Consider the following 16,384-nt stretch of genomic DNA (forward strand, 5'->3'; position numbering starts at 1 on the left):
AGTAATTTTGAATGACTCTAAAAAAAAATAAAACCACTGCAGAGCTTTCATAATAAATGACAATATTCAAATCTGTCCATTCAAAAAACAAGCACAAGCCATTGTCAAACAACTGGTATTTCTCTTAAACTAAATACACTACATACTTTTTCCTTAGTCGGAAAATACATAATCCAAAAATAAAACAACCCTTTTCACTTTTAATAGTGCTTTTGTCATAATGTATGACTCCACTTGCACGTTGGTACGCCAATAAATGTTCACATGGCTTACAACTTCAAATCCTTTGCTAGTTTCAATTTAAAGAATTTAGATCATCTTTACATCTTTATCATCCCATCAGATTCAACGTGGGTGTTAAGCCTGCACACAAAACCTTGATTAAGTATACATCTGAAAAATTTAGATATAGTTGTCAACATTTCCAGATTAAAATAAAGACTTTCCCAACATATTTGAGACAAGTAAAGACTAAAAAGCCAAATCACATTAGATTTGAATGAGCCCAATTTACTTTCAGATTGCAAACATTTCGAAACCACCTTACATAATATATTTGTAATGGCCATATTTCTATAACAAACCCTATTTTTTCCTTCTCGTAATATGTGCCTGGGTGTGTTTATACAGTCTGCTCTGAAAAAAATGAAGAGATTTCCTCAATTGTCCCTTGCACTGGAAAATACTAAGCCAGCTACAATTATATGGGCTTCTCATTGAATCCGTTTTGAAGAGTCAATGAACATGTTTAAAATATTCCTTATATTTACCTGTCCTGAATGGCATTTTATCCTGGTGGATTTTTCTAGCACCCAAGCAAAGACTTCAGCTCAGCACACTCTGATTTGGAATATAGATAGGTGTATGTCAGAATATTAAGCTCAAAATAATGACCTTTAACAATATTGACTGCATATCATCCACCACTGTAATCACAGTACATACATGGAGGTAAATGTACTATTTTTAACGTTACCTCTATGTACTGTGCGGAGATACATATAGACTTGACTATACATAATAGGTAACTGTGCAATATGGTACAATGTTGCCATCGACTTTTTCTGGTGACATCATAAACCACAAGGCCAAAGGTGCTACATTGCCCGAGATAGCAATATAGGATCACATTACACATCTTACACAGTTTGTATTTGTATACTACATGTTTATTTTGGGGTAGTTATCTTGAAAAAGATGTATTCTTCAAATTGAAGCTAACAGTGGAACAGATTGCAATACAAATATTTGCTTTTTCTTTTCATGAAAAAAGTTTTGATAAAAAAACAGGGGTGAGGAAAGAGAATTCAAGAGATTCTGTGGCTACAGCTTGTATCACATATTTATGGATTTACTGCATTTTCCACATCATTTGCAGAATTACTTCCAAAATCTTCATATTTCACAATGAAACGCTGTTCCTAGCTAGAATAGGTGAAAACAATCTTGCCAGAGAAAGTGCCACAAGAATGAAAATGTTTGCAATAAAATTAAGGAAAACTAGCAACATACCTGGGTTCCTCATGCCACATAATCCTAATAGCCAAGAAAAAGTTAAAGCCCTACAAAGTAGTTTGGGAGCTGTCGTAAAGAGGATGAAAGCCATATTTCATCTGAAATGTGTATTTATACCTGTATATTGATTGAAACTTCACAGTTAAAATGCAGCTGTGGTTATAAAAAAATCTATAAACCACTGAAATACTCCTGTTATATGTCAGTGAACTAACTATAATGTGTGCTCCGGTAACTACTTTTGACCTCACATATTACATTACTCATGACATGTTACAAGACATCATTGATGACACCTCAACATCAAACCTTCTACCTTGACAGCTATCTACTTACCCATTTTCATAACTGTTTCAAACATTAAGAGCTCCAGTGCCAAAATCCACCTTTTCCAGTAATTGCCAGGCATTTTTCTGATGTTAAATTATGCACTTTTTTTGTCCAATGGGAGCCTCTATTTGTAACTGTATATCCACAAAAAGTCTGCAAACCTGGGTTTGAGAACTTTCCACACACTAATGGTCCAGCTATCTCTAACCCCTTCACAGCTTATTGACACATTATTGTAAAGCTAATTTCTTGAAACTTACTAAATTGATTTACTCCAAATCAAGCACAGGCAATTCTTTGAGTAAAGTTTTACTTTAATTCCAAGATTTGTATAATTCCTTTCAGGGTTTCTCATTCCCTCACCCTTAATTAAAGAGATGCAATTATAAATGTTGTAAATCATAGTGCAGATTACGTTTATCACCATGTCAGAAACAACTATGAATGTAGTATCATTAGTTAGTTTGATTATTTGATGTACTAAATGACATTTTGTCTTAAAATGTTGTTATTTGATGGTATAAATATTGTGAGGCTATGGGCATTATGTTTGTTATCCGAATTGTGCTTTGTACAGTGATCGTTAGATTTATGGATTGTGGTCCTAACCAAAAAAAATGCAAATTTCAGTGTTTCGTATGTTTTAATTTGTAATCATAACTACAATTTTCCTGTGGATTTTTTAAGTGAGTGTGTAAATGTATTTATTACTTTGCACAGGGAAGCAGCTCACTTAATAGTCACTAGGTCTCTTCAATGTAATTTTACCATATTGCACAAATGTAATCCATTCCATCTGGCCTTGGTTAAATATATTTTGTTAAAACAAGTACACGTAAATTAATACCATGGCATGAACCATATGTGCAGATGTGAAGAGTATGATATGCTATTTCTTACCATTGTTAAGGCAAAGGTGGCCATGACACAGTCTAGCTTCACTTCTGATGGGTTATGGCCCCTCCCTCCACACTGACAGTGTCCACCAAGATGAACTCGTTAACTGTTTTTGTATGTGTGTGTGTCATTGGCAGAAAAGTGTTTTTTGCATGCCAGACACTGTGAGTTATTTTGTGTGTTATGTGTGTTCAAAGCCACAACTGACAACTTTCAGTGGTTTACTCATTTGAGCCAGAATCATAACTCAGGTTTTAACTGTGTATTTTAGTAAATTTCTATTTCGGTATGTTATTATGTATGTAAGAAAGGTAATTATTAGTTATTATTAGTTGGGGTAAATGGTAGTCTACCACAAGTAATAATGTTGCTGTTCTTGTTAGGTCATGTAAAAGTTTCAGTAATTTAAATCTGAGCCCAACCCCTAGCATACATGGTACAGAACAGACAGTTTTGAACATTTAGAAGTACCAAATGCCACTCCAATTTATAAAAATAGAAAATAATTTATTGAACAAAATGACACCAAAATTACAAAATTCAAATAAAGGGAACCGGATATATGAATTAGTAAACAGTTGGGAGATTTGCTTCTTAATATCAGTAATGAAAGTAGTGTTAAATAGTTTTTCCACTGAGATCTTAAACAATAAAGATCAATTGATTGATTGAGTTTCATTAACAATAAGCATCTTCTAAAATGGTTTTGAGTGATACCCACCAGTGCCCACCATTTAAATAAGTCTTGCTGCTGTGCAGCGTTAGTAAAATTCCTTGCTCTTTTTACACCTGAGCACGTGTACCGGCATGTACACGCCTGTGGTCTAAGTGACAAAGGGCCAGATGTACAACACTAAATTGCGGTCGCAACCGGGCAATCGGCTCGTTTGCAAACGCTATTTAGGCCATGGCCATGTACAAACCTCAATTGCAAATCAGTAAATTTTACCTATTCACAAAATTAGGTTTGCCACTTGCTATCACAAAAGGGGGTGTCAAGGCGTCCCTTCACATTTGTATGTATGAGTTTTGCAATGGCAAATTGTGGTCGCAAAACACTCACCATTTACCACCTACTTCAAGTATGTGGTAAACCATTCTCAAACTGGAAGGGGTCTCCAGAGGACCCCTTCCCCTTTGTGAATGTGTCCAAAAATATTTTTTATGGGTCCCTTAAAAAATGAAACTGAAATGTTTCATTTTTCTTTTTTTTTTGTTAATGCCTCCCGTTTTCCTTTAGGGAAAATGGGCTGCATTTTTTTAAAAACTGCTTTATTTAAAATTAGTCACAGACATGGTAGTCTGCTGACCCCAGCAGGCCACCATCCCTTGGATTGCTAGCCATTCCCAATGGGGTTGCAAATTGCGACAGCCTCATTAATTTTCATGAGGCATGCAATTTGGAACCCAATTGGAAATCACAAAAAGTGTCTGAGACACTGTTGTACATTAAGTTTAGCGAGTCGCAAATTGCAACTCACAATTTTGCGCAGTTTGCCACTCACTAAACTTAATGGTCATACATCTGGTCCGAAGTCTACAGCATAACACAGCCGGGCATCTGCTGACGGTTGGGACCTTCAAAAAAAAATGTATTGCCTGGACAAGCCTGTAGGCCTGTGGTGCGTCACTCTATTCACACTCTGGGTCAAACCTGCATCAAAATATTATTTTTTATTAGGTAAAGATAGAGACATGTTTAACTTAAAAGGCCCAGAGCCAAAGTCACATGTTATTTGGTCATATTGGTGCTCCTTTGCACACTTTAGTGTTTGAAACATTTCCGTGAGCGAGCCCTTAATGAGATTCAAGCGCTAAACTACCTTGCTGCCATGCTTATGACTTTGTAGGCCAGTAGCCACCCTCCAATGAACAGGCTGAATAGGATGGGATTCGCCTTTTCCTAGCAGAGGAAGAGAGTCAGGTTGAAATCTGATGGCTAATTAATATTTTACAAAGAAATCAGGCAGACCTCTGGCACTAATCACACCAGGGGAGCCTTTTGAAGTCCTGGGGGTGGAACCAGTTTGGGTCACACCTAAGCTGCCAGAGACAGCTTTTATAAACCAAAAATTATGTTTGCCGACTTGGGAAATCCGAGAATGTTGTGCTGCAGGTGAACCAGTTGGTGGCTGCTAGCAGAAGGTGTTTATCAGGGTGATGTGACACCCCGGAATTCAACAGAGATGCCCACCTTCTAGAACTCTCCACCTCTACTTTTATGACCCTGGACAGGGGAGAAACCTCGATAAGAAGAGGAAACCACAGAAAATGGATGACTCGTGGCCCCGTTGATGAACCCTAACCAGGAGTGGACTCAAGGCATATACATTTTAAGACTCTGTTGAACACTATCTCCAGAACCAATGGCACAGTCATTCCTACTTCCTCTGAGGGAGAGTAAAAGATAGACTTACTAGGGGGAAAGGATAGGGTTCCCCTTGAACTTTTGTTGCCAGTTCTGGCTAAAGGTGCCCTAAGCAGGGGAGCCCAAGATTGCTGCAAGACACACGTGTGCCTTACAAATTACCACAAGCGTCTGGGATCTGGGGAATGCATACATATCATGTGGTCTGTCTTGAGAGCTGCAGGCTACTACTGCTGAGGAATCAAGCCCAAGGAGATATCTGGGAACCGAAGGTGCAGGAGTACTGTTCCTTGAGCTCTTCCTCATTAGAGGAAGAGCAGTCTGAACTCGAGTTCCAAAGGAAAAGGTAAAACTGTAGAGACCGGGAGGCCTGAAACCAACACTCCAGGTTGCTGAAGCATGACACAAGGAGCAAAATGCAACAACCCCCATCTGAAAAGGCAGAACACGGCCAGAGATAACAGTACTGGTTTCTCTGCTTGTGGGAAACCTGCCCGGTGGGTCTCCCGTTCTAAGGAAAATCAATACTATATCAAGCTGGGGAGAGGAGTTGGCCTAACAGCTAGAGCGGTTGACCTCGAATCTGGGGAACCGGGTTCGAGTCTCGGCAATGACGCTGAACATCCTGTGATTCTGGGCAAATCATTTAATCTCCCCTTGCCTAACAAAAGTGAGTGTGTCCTCATGTAACGCAACTGGTGCTATGTAAAGCACTCTGATACCTGATACTGGGTCAAGTTTGCGCTATATAAAACTCTGTAAAAAAACAGTTATTGAAATATCCCCCATAGATGCCCAGCCCATGAAGGGAGTGTATCAAATTTTCCCTTTGCAAAGAAAATCCACAGGGAGAGCCTTTGCCTCGGAGAGACCAAGGGTGTCCAATCTACAACACTCTCAAATGTAATATTATTCCCTATTAAAAGTGTGGGGTGGAGCCAGGTGCTGAAGGAAGTGTATGGAGCCACTGAACTTACCTTGTTTGACTGATGTAGAATGGGGTCCCCCATGTATACCGGAGTACACACTGCATCGATCTCCAATGTGTGCGGGGACCAGGATTGATGGAGCAGTGGAGTCAACAGCTCCACTCCTCCATCCCCCCCCAAGCACGGAGAAGCACAAACTCAGGTGGGTAGAGAGAGCCACCTTGGACTGTGTGGTAAGTAGGTTCCATGCAAACCGCTGTGCGTGGGTGCCACAGGAAAGCACAAGCCTCCCGCTGTGAGTACTGCTAAGCAAGTACATGAAAAGACAAAACCACTGAAAGGGAAAAGGAAAACTGTACCATCCCGTTGAGGTTGTGCTAAAGCAAACTGCAACAGGTGAAATTGAGTCCCATAATACCTAGATGTGGCCTACATGAGGGCAGTGGCGCCACTAGGGAAGTTAATGTTCTTGAGGGATACCAAGACAGTGGTAGGCCTCCCAAAAAAAGCCTGACATGTTAAAGAATGTAGTCATCCCAAGTTCCCTGTGCAAAAGAAAGAGTGAACCCCCACAACTCCCAGTGAATGTTTTGCACACTTTTCAAGTAGTTGTAGAGAATAAAGTTTTGCTTAGAGGCTATGGAGTATAAGTGTCTTTGTTGTTTGATTCTCTGGTTGCTTGGTTATGTTGGGGACATCTAGCCTGAAAGTGTCTGATACTGAAATATTCCACATTTGGAAATGGTATTGTGTGCATTTTTTAAAGTTCATACCACTGCATATTTTTATAACTATGAAAGTGGGTACCATTTCAAAGGTTTGGAGTGAGTAATGAGATTATGGTTAAAAAAAAGTATTTTACATGTGACTGTTATGGCGACACCCTGACAAAGAAAGTGTGTCTGACTTTTTATTAATGCACACCTTAGGTTGTGGCAGACACATGAGGGAGCTCCTTCTTCTAGGTCACAGCAAAGACCTGGACAGCCTCGCCACACAACTCTGGACCATCATCTCACTTCAGGAATTCCAAAGGACCCTCAAGATCTGGCTGCTCGAATGAGCTTCTGGGGCCTGCAAGCGTCTGATACCATTAGGGTGATTAGCCGTACTTTATACATTTTGATTGATTGATTGATTGTTATTTTCAGAGTTTAGGGCTTGCTGTTGTACATATCATCAAATATGCCTCCAGCACAGGGGGTACAGCATATATTTTGGGCGTTGCGTGCCTTATGGAACCTTTTTTAGTGCCCATATTTCTTGTGAGGTACTTTTGAGGGTGTCACCATAGGTATTTGCACCTGCCATTCTACAAATATGTTTTAATTTGTGAATAATAATTTGAATTGTGAATAATAAAACATTTGTCCTTTTATGAAAAGCACTGGCTGGATAGTGATTTAAGAGCTATTTGTTGTTTTTCTGAGTTCTGAGTCTCAACCCCCATACCTCCAGAGTAGGCATGGGACAGCTCTGCCTCACTACCCTGAAGTGCTAAAAAGGGTACTTGGTTCCCAGTTTGGGGCTCTGCAATAGTGGGACACCTGGACACCAATAGTGAAAGAACCCAGTTGTTAAAATGTTGGCGCAATACCCCCTTGCTGCCAAAGGACTCTCACTTACAATGAGATCAAAAAGAGATGAATGTGTATTTAGAGGTTGTCTCAGGTACAAGTTACTTATTCAGACTGCAGTCTTTTGTTACTTTCTTTCCTGAGGAGATATGAAAGTACATGTTAGGCATGTAAGAGGAAGACATGCACCAGACCTGTACTTATATGTAAGTAAAGACATGCTTGCTCCCTCTGTGAACTTTATCATATCCAAAACTTTAACTGGCTTGGGATTGCGTGCATGTTTTGTTGTGAGGCACTGAAGATGGCAGCATGAAGAGCGTTGTTCTATATGCTCGCATTCCAGTAACTGGCCGGCCCCCGGGGAAAGCAAAGGTCACTTGTTATGGTATATAGATATTTGTAAAGAGCGCGGCTATGCCATGGAGTGTCCTGGCACTGTGAAAAGACCACATAACACAGAACCAGAGAACACCAGAAACCAAGACATGCCAGGCTAAAGTTGAAAAAGCCATGTTTTAGTTTCTTTCTGAAGGAGAGGCGATCATGTACCAGTCTCAGAGAGAAGGGCAGGCTATTCCACAGCCGCGAGGCCACCACTTGAAAGGATCTGACACCCACCCGGTAGTGCAAAAACGTAGGCGTAGACGTCAACAGCTGTGCAGACGACCTCAAGGTTCATTGTGGAACATAGTGCTGGAAATTTTCTCCAAGATATGGGGCCCCTATATTATAGAAGGCCTTAAAAACCAAGACTAGCGCTTTAAACTAAATCCTTTTACAAACTGGCAACCAGTGCAGTGGAGCCAAGAGAGGAGTCATTCATGTCCTGGACCCTGCCGAAAAAATGGCTCTGGCCTCCACATTCTGGACCACTTGTAGGCGGCTGAGTAAGTAGTCAGGAAGACCCAGATACAGGGCATTTGCGATGTCCAGTCTTGATACCACCAGGGCCTGAACTACTGTCCTCCTGTGTGAGACCGGAAGGAGAGTGAGAAAGTTCCTTAACATTTTCAATAATCCAAAGCAGGTTCCAGCCACAGAGTGGATCGGAGGGACCAGGATCTGATTTGCCAGAAGGACAAGGGTGGGAGGGGTTTCTAAGGGAGGGCACAGCGGCGGGTCAAGGGTGGGGTATAAAGGTGTCAGGAGAGGAGGTTCCGGCCTCTTTCCTGACACCTCACGCCACCGGGTTAGGTAGTTAAAAAATTAATCCACCCCCCAACCCTGCAGTAAAAAGGGAAAAAGTGGTGAGGTCAAGCGTGCCAGTTTAGGACAGGTTGTAAGGCTCCGGGGTTTGAAAAACTTTAGAGGGGTGGTAAGTCACATACGGGCGGAGCCACCCCTCGGAGGGAGGGGGAAAGGTACAGGTGACTGATGACAGAGCACTGGGTGCAAGGAGCAGCAGCAGAAGGTCAAGAGAGCATGTTTTAGAGGGCTGTGAAGGTGAAAACAGATGGATGGGGAGTATGAGTTATTGTTGAATAAAGGTATATATTTGCATGTTATGTTTATAATGTTGTGGAGTTATGATAATCTTGTCCTAATAAAATGGCCTTTCATGCTTCAAATAACAGCTTGGAGTGTAGTTATTGCGCCAAAGTTATCACGTAACTTGAAGTAACATAATGTCATCTTGGAACAGGAAAGTTTCGGCAAAGCAATGAGTAAGACGGAGCACATTGTGTCAGTGACGCAAACACTCTTTATTCCTGTTTTGAAGCATATCACTCCGATCAGTGATGTGTACGCTCTGAATCTGGCATAGCGCAGTGTGTGCAACGTATCAGTGGCGTGCACACTTTTATTTATTGCCATTTAGGGGGGTGTTGCTCATGGTGATACGCACACCCTGTTTGACATCTTTGATTCACGGTGGAACACATACCTTCTTCTCAGCATCAGCATTAGCAATTTACAGGAAGCATTTGTTGTTTGGTGTGCAGACGACTTATACGGTCAGTGATTCGCACACTGTAAGCAGCATTGGATTATCAGTGACTATCTTTTCTTTAATAGGGAGTTGTTAAATATAAATAATTCTATATATTTTTCATTTTTGTTTACAGGTTGCCATGGCTGATCTGCAAATGTTTAACCAGCCATCCATATATTTACAAGTGACTGGTTAACCACTGTTGATGTTGAAAAAGTAGTGTAAAACTTTTGGAAATTACACGGTAGCTATTGATGGAAAAGCATTTTTAAAATAGAGAAAATTAGCCTTATTTATGTACTCCATCTGTAGACCTTTTTTAAAATGTACAACACATTCTGGCTCCTGGTGGTGAAGGAGTGCCAAGGAATGTATTTATAGAGGAAGTTGCAAGACTTGGGAAACAATTTGTAGAAGAACCTAATGTCATGTTGGAGCAACATGGTTTCTGTAGAAGGAAGAAATTTGCGGGTGAGTCGGTGGAGGAATATATAGCGGCATTAAGGGTGCTTGCTGCAAATTGTGAGTTTGGTTCTAATGTAGATACATGCATCAGACCTCAATTTGTGCTTAACTGTGAATTTAAGAAAATCCAAAAGAGATGTTTTGCCACAATCTCAAGCTTTCTGAGTTTCTTGATTTTGCCACAAGGATTGAAAGATCTATTTTATCTTCAATAGTGTTAACTGTGGAAGAAACAAATGTTAATCCTCCTGGTGTTCGAACTTTAGGTGATAAGAAAAACTCCTACAACTAGTACTTCCAGAATGGGCACTAATGGTTACAGTGTGGTGCAAGATATTATCTTAATACATTTCCAGGGTGTCCAGCGTTTAAAAAGAAATGTACCAAGTGCAACAATATGTGGCTTTTTCAGAGTGTATGTAGGAGTGTTAGAACTGGCACAGGGGTAAGGGTAAAAAATGTAAATCATACTAGCAATGCTTTACAGAACATGATTCTTACACTATGTGATGAACATTATGATTTCAATGTAAATGCCATTAAAGCAGGATTTAAAGCACCATTGGGTGAGGTTCACATTGGTGGTCTGGCCTTAGATGTTATGGTCAATTTGGGTTCCCCTATCTCCATATTGTCTGAAGAAAGTTTTAAAAATAAGTGAAGCAATGTAAAGTAGAAGAAGTCAAATGTGAATCCCAAAGCATTTGGCAATATTGAAATTGAAATGTTAGGATAATTTAAGCACAAACTTGAATTTAATTTTTTTACGAAAATATATGTGGCAGTCAATGGGAAGGACATGGTTGGATGGTACACTCTTCCTGTTTCGGTGTGTGATGCGGAGCCATCCCTCCCAGCACCACAAAAGGACGCACTCTTTCCCGCTGCACGGGACGCAGCTAGGGCCAGCACTTCCACTGAGAACACCGGATGGCTGACTGGGGATGGACTCGGTCCCACAGTTCCACAGCACTTCCTGTTTTGATGCGGGGCGGAGACAGCCTGCCCAGCACCACAAAAGGACGCACTCTTTCCTGAGGTGTGGGATGCACGCAGGTCCACCCGGCAAAGTCCGGGACAAGGGCAGGCCCGTCCACGCCCGTCATCACCCATCATCGCCAGGAAGAGGCTGGGCTGGGCCATCCCCCTGACATCTGCCCTGGGAGGATCAGCCCTTAGAGACTGGGGACTGGAACAGGGTATATAAGATACAACGCTTTGCATAATTTTACCATCTGCCATGTATAAGCAAGAAACCAGGTTCCTGTTTGGCCCAACATTCAGGGTGGTATTACCGAGGGCTTTCGACTTAAAGGCCACTCCCAATCCATGATACTTGCTGCAATGGGGAAATGGACATGCCTCCCCAGACAGCAAGTCCTGCCCCAGCAGCTTACCTCGTCAGTGCCCCCAACCTCAATTGATAAGATGTTACAGAGGGCCGTTTGTGTCATGGCAACAGAAATTTAACTCACTGAGAGGTGGCTGTCCTTAACTCCCGACCTTCAGTTTCCCACGTCTGATATGGTCTCCCCTCAATCTATCCTTGCATCAGAACCCACTTCCAAACTCCACAGCCTGTCGACAATGCAAATGTGAGAGAATTACCAACAGTTCATTCGAGCAAAGGGGTTATCGAATCCGGACCTGCCAAAAATGGGAAACCCAAACAAACAAGTAGAAGGGGGGCAAAGAGAAAGAAGCTCAATGATGGGACACCTGATATTGGAGGAAACCTGGAGGAGCCAGATATGAATATGGGCAATATAGACAATGTACGAGTGTCTGTGGATTACCCATTATGGGTAAAGAACTTGGTGGTGGACTTATAGGCTCAATTTAGATCAATTGTACAAGAAGAGGTTAGTTCTGTAGTAGCACAGGTAGATAAACTGTCAGAATCATTTAGATCCTTGGTGGGGAGGTCAATTTCAACCGCAGAGAAAGAAACAGATGTTTGCTGCCAGGCTGATGGTGATGCCCAAGCACCAGGAACCAGGTCAGAACCCCCATATCCCCTAAATTCTATCTCTGCCACTGACCAAAATAAGGCTGAATGCAAGACCAGGAGTAGAGATATGGGACATCTTAGCACCGCAACCAAGCAAAATTATGCAAATCAGCACGGGCCTAGACACAGAGGGGAGGGGGGAGGAAAGAGCCCAGTAACGAGGCTAGGGAAGAGAGTAGGGATCTGCCTTCTATTAACCTACCCCGCCTCATCCCTGTACGTTATTGTTTTAGCAGGTGTACCTGAGTTAAAACAAGGGCAGAGGGAAACGCATCTTGAATTGAAGAACAAATGCATGTTTTGGTTGGCAAAGCGGAGACAATTTTCCTATGAGAATGCTATAGAGATTCTCATGGTTCGTAGGGTAAGATGGGTGGGAACTAGATCTAAATATGTGCAAGGGGACTGCATAGTGATGAATGTTAAAAACCCAATGTTTGTCCAAAGCCTTCTATGTTCAAACCGTAATAGCCAAGATGAGGGAATTAGGTCTCTACCACTAGGGTTCTTCCATATTCCACACCGAGTACTAGCAACCAGTGCACACAAGAGCCATGGACAGGGGCTGTGGAAACATAATCACCAGCATATAAAACAGTGGATTCAAACCTCCAGACCTTTATTTTATAATATACCCATAGCAAATAGATAAGGGGTCTTAGAAGAGGTTGATTGACTCATAGCTATGCAGTACCCTGCACAGGAAGCCAAATAGGGGTAGGTGGTTTGAAGGAGTCCCCTGTCATACCCCTACCAGGTGGGGACAGTCAGGCAAGTTGTGCAGCACATACTGCTGTGGGACTGTCACGCAATGACACTTTTATGAGCCCAACCACAGGATCGACACAAACAGGGCCTCAGGACAAAGCCCTGGTATTCTCAGTAGACTACAACCCTCCAGTGCTTGCAGCTGAAAGCAGCACTGTCCCTAACAAAACTCTGGTGTTTAGACCAAGTGACCAACAGAATGAATATACGACTCTCAACTTTAATACTAGGCTACTCACACCTGTTACTCACACAGACCTAATAAAGTCATGGGTCTTATCCTGGAATGTTGCGGGTCTTAGAAATAATCTGGATAATCCTGACTGGGGGGCCTTTGTGGATCAATACAACATTTACATGTTCTAGAAATCCTGGAATAGAGAAGAGGAGGCACAGCAGCTGGGTTTTGCATCTTTTAGCACCACGCAACCACAAGGGGTTAGGGTAGGCCCACTGATGGTCTTTGAATATGGGTCGAGTCCATCTGGGCTGTTTAGTTAAGCAGCTGGAGTTGTTTTCAAACGACTTCCAGTGTATTCTTCTGACATTTACATCTAAGGTCAGAATTGCTCTGGTCGATGTCAATTCCAGGCCTGTAACCAACAGCCTTGAATCACCGACCCTTGACCAATTGGCTGCTTGCTTCCATATCTACCATCCCAAATAATCATTGGTTGATTATTGGTGGTGATTTTAACTGCCAGTTTGAGCCCCTGAATGATTTTAATGGAGGAATCCACAGTGATGAAGATCTACACTGGGCGGTTCCCGAGGCAAGCATCCCACCAACTAGGGCCTGGACACCGTTGGTGCTCCAGATCAAATCCTTTACCTTGAACCACTCTCTTAGGTCATGTAATGGCCGCACCAAATCAGATACTCCAGGTAAACATACTTTCAATCAACCAGGACACTCCTCCATTGTAGACTACATTCTGGTAGTTATCAAGATGTGTCATCGGGTGGTGGACTTTGTTGTCACGACCCGACACGATGTTGATCATAATGCCTTGATCATGGAGGTGGAACTGTTGATTAGTGAGGAAATATCTGGTCTAATTATACCGCTAGATGATAGATTAGTATTGTCCAACAACAAAATAAGTGTCCGTGATCAGCCATACAGCAATCAAGTGTCAAGATGGCTTCTCTGTATGATTCATTTATCCTATGTTTAGTGGCAGCAGAACAGTCCATTTCTAGCGAGTCGCAGAGACCCATGAGAAGCTGACATCTACTCTGGCTGGTATGTTTTTTCCAGCATCACATTCTAGTGGGTGTAAAAAGTCCAAACACCCTTGGTTTAAGGATAGTTGCCGGAGGGCCAAGTTAGTCCTGATAGAGGAAATTAAATCCAAGGATAGAACCCTAATTAGAGCACAGAGGGCGCTATATAGAGCCAGCATCACTGATGCTAAAAAAGAGGGAGAGTTGGATAAGTGGGATTCCTTGAAGCCGGCCCTTTCCGCTCATGACATGAAGGCTTTCTGGTGTATCGTCAACACAGTTAGTAGGAAAGGGAAGCAGGCCACTGAACCACATATTGCAGCTGATAAATGGAAACAACATTTTGAGGCCTTTTACTTAATGTTGGAGGATGAGGGCAAAAATACAGCTAAAGATATCGCTCCACTTCAGAATATCTGCTCTGAGGCCCTCAGATAACTCTCATTGAGATAACAAGTTCCTTAAGCAAAATTGCCCCTTCAACACCCAGACTTGACAATATCCCAGGGGACCTCTTCCGCACTGAGCCCGCCATTTGGGCTTATTATTTGTGGATTCGGTTTAATGATATACAGCAGGGAATGGCTATGCCAGCTACATGGTCCGGTGCTGAAATTCTGCCAGTCCATAAAAAGGGTTCACCACTTCTCCCCTCCAATTATAGGCCCATAAACGTAATTGATATCAGCCAGATAATTTTTTGCCTGGGTTTTGCTGGCCCGTCTTCAAACCTGGATGGACGAATTTAAAATATTGAGACCATTACAAGCCGGCTTTAGGAAAAATACGTCCACCAAAGGCCAAATATCCAGGCTTCAACTCTTGTACTTGAAAAAGGAGACTACTGAGGGTGGCAGCCTCTATTTGATCTTTGTGGATTTAAAATCTGTGTTCGATCTAGTACCAAGAGATAAATTGTGGGCTGTTCTAAGTGATCTAGGGGTGCCATTTTATCTCTGTCATATGCTTAGGCGTTTGCATGAAGGCAGCTATGCCCAAATCAGGTTTGGCAAACACGGTGATCTTATCACACCTATAGCTACAGATAGAGGGGTAAGACAGGGTTGTGTGCTTGCGCCCACCCTGTTTTGCCTATTTATAAATGCACTTGTAGACACATTGAATGCGGGGAAGGATAACGATGCACCCAAGCTAGCAAGTAGAAAAGTACCAGCAATTATGTTTTCTGATGATACTCTGTTGCTCTCAAAGTCACTGATGGGCATACAAAGAATCCTCGACAACTTCAAAGCCTTCTGTGACAGTAGGGGGCTTGAGATTCATTGTTTAAAGATCAAATACATGGTCCTTAACCGAATCCACTCTACTCATCCCAAACCCAGCCTGCAAGGTTTTCCATTGGAGAGGGTATCTACATTTGAGTATCTTGGGTTCACTTTAACCAAAAAAATGGACTGGGGGCCCAAATTAATAAAACTAGTTTGAAGTTAGCGCACAACACAGGAAGGTTGATCAAGTTATTCAGGAACTCCTCTTATAAACCTATTGGACCAATAGTGGAAATTTATAAAATGCAAACAAGGGGTTCAGCAATGTACGGGCTGAACTTTGGGGGTATAGTTCTCTGAGAATCATTACCAAGTCTGAGGACTCTTTTGTCAGTTAGCTATTTGATCTCCCCCTCATGAAATTGCTCTTAGATCCCCAATCTTCTGTTGCTGATTCTGGGTAAACCCGGAATTGGCTGTGTATAAGGACAAGCTAAATGAGATCCTGGGCCTGCATGGTGTTGGGAAGCTACCGTGGCTGGTACATGTTAGGTACTCATTTCTAGAGAAACTAATTACGTAAGCCATGACCACATTGTTTGGTTGACTAAAATAATATATGTATTGAGTTTTTTGGTCTTTATCCTATTTTATTACATAAGTTTATGTCTACAATTACAACATCATGTTTGAAATGCTTTAATATGTTGTATAATTAGGCCATGCATGGATGGATAAGTATGTGTGAATATTAATATTATTAGCAACTATCATATATACATTGTGTACACAATACATAGGCCAAGACAGTAATTGCATGTCTATCAAAATTGAAATTTAGTGTCTCTTTTCTTATTATTTTAAAAGATAAAATATTAAAAAATATTCCTCACAAATACCTGGTTTCTAAAAAGAATAAAAACTATATTTTTGATACTTTCCTTTTCTGGTCACACATTGTTCACCTTTTACTCATTTCCTGAATGGTTTATTCACATAAGGTACTCATTTCTGAACATGGGCAGAAAGAGTCTATGGCACTATCCCGATGAAGCTTGCACCACAGTTTCCAGAAAGGAACTGGTTCAGAGCTGTAGGGCAGACAAATGTGCCTGTATACAGGAGTATTCAG

This window comes from Lissotriton helveticus, chromosome 4_1, assembly GCF_964261635.1.
Source record: "Lissotriton helveticus chromosome 4_1, aLisHel1.1, whole genome shotgun sequence".
NCBI classification, from domain to species: Eukaryota; Metazoa; Chordata; class Amphibia; order Caudata; family Salamandridae; genus Lissotriton; species Lissotriton helveticus.